This window comes from Limulus polyphemus, unplaced genomic scaffold, assembly GCF_000517525.1.
Source record: "Limulus polyphemus unplaced genomic scaffold, Limulus_polyphemus-2.1.2 Scaffold2298, whole genome shotgun sequence".
Taxonomy (NCBI): Eukaryota; Metazoa; Arthropoda; class Merostomata; order Xiphosura; family Limulidae; genus Limulus; species Limulus polyphemus.
Window position 1 is genome coordinate 101072 of NW_013667908.1, and position 1715 is coordinate 102786.

The window sequence follows — 1715 nt, forward strand, 5'->3', positions numbered from 1 at the left end:
TTTGGTCTTTGTTAGTTCCCAAACGTCATTTTATCAAAATCAACTACACATTTCCTCAGTAGTAAGTTGTCCAACACTAATATGCACTGGTCTATAATGTTAGCCAAGTATACTTTGTGTCTGTTCTTTATGCCCATGAGCCCAATAGTTACCCACAATGGTCTCTACAACCTTGCATAATGTCCTGTCACACCACAGAGCTTCTGTATGGCTTCTGGTACTCCTTTGTGATCTAGCACCTTGATACTCACAGGGGTTTGCTGAGATGCAGAATCTATGACAAAGTTACACTTTTGACCATCCAGTTTTCTTGTCACGTAGACACTATGTGTGTTTGGAATTTTACACTTAACTGTTGGGACTTTCACAATGGGTGTTGGTGGGCGTCCCTCAATACCAACCACTACTGGTTTCCCGAAACTGACTTATTGGTAGTATTCTTCTTACACTGGCTCCTCATATGTTCTTGCTCTCCACAGTTCCAACAACCTTTCTGCGTAGCAGCCTTTTCTTCTGTGGCATCTTCCCTGTGTTGAAGTTTCTAGCATTGAGCTCTCTTGTGCCCAGGTCTGTTACAGTGCCAGCAAAGTCCCTCAAACTTCTCTGAAAGCTGCCTTTTTCCTTGAGTCCTGATGACTGTACCAACCTTGGTATCTCTGTGCTGGACTTAATGTAGGATTCAAATTCAAGAGCTCTAGCCATTGCATCCTGCATTGTAGAGGGTTGTGCTTGCCTTACTCGTATCTTCAGTTGTCCAAAGCATCTACAAACTGGTCCTTCAGCAAAAACTTGAGGACATCGGGTGGCGCAGTTGGGTAGGCCATGTGTGCCATATTTTTCAAATCTTGTGCCAGCTCTTGCAGGCTTTCCCCTTTAGCACGGACTCTCGTCCTAAACCTAGCCCTGTAGACTTCGAACTGAGTTCCATACCTGATTACCAGTGCTCTGTAGTTGTGCCTGTGGTCTGCTGACAACTGTCCAAGTATTTCCAGGCTCATTGCCAGATATACTGCTTTCTGCTCCTCTGTCCATCCATTCATTTCTAACAGGAGCTCAAATTGTGCTCTATATGCTTCCCTTGGTGTCTTCCCATCGAATTCCTGTGGCTTCCTTCGTACTAGATCATCCATATTGCTGACACGTATGTCTGGAATGTGACTTCTGGCAGGACTGAAGATCCCTGCATTAGGGTTTAGCTGCGGGATCTGGAAGGGGCTTCCCGTTGTCTGAGGCTGATTATGTCTATGGCTAATATATCATCCTTGTGTAAAAGACAATAAATCATCCTTTAATGTACTTAATTCACTTTGAAATTTACTAATCTTTTCCATTTGTGTGAGCTGGCTTTCTTTCAACTGTTGGAGTCTTTCTTCTTGGTTCTTTTCTTGTTCTTCTTGTTCCAGTTGCCGCTGATGCTGGTTTTCCTGCCACTGCAGGTTCTTTTTTAATTAAAACTAGTTTATTATTTTTCGATACAACTTTGAATACACAGAATTTCCACTGTCACTCTAAACTTAACAACCTTTATAACACACACTATAAATCACAGTGGTTTACACACTTTACTTGCGGTACCTACTGTTCGCTTGACTCAATTATCTCTATCTTCAATCTTTCTACATATCTATCTATCGTTGGTTTATATATTAAAAGCCTTACGCTTTATTGAAGAAAATGACAGTTTTTTAAAAACTCCATTTTTTCTAGTGCTATAT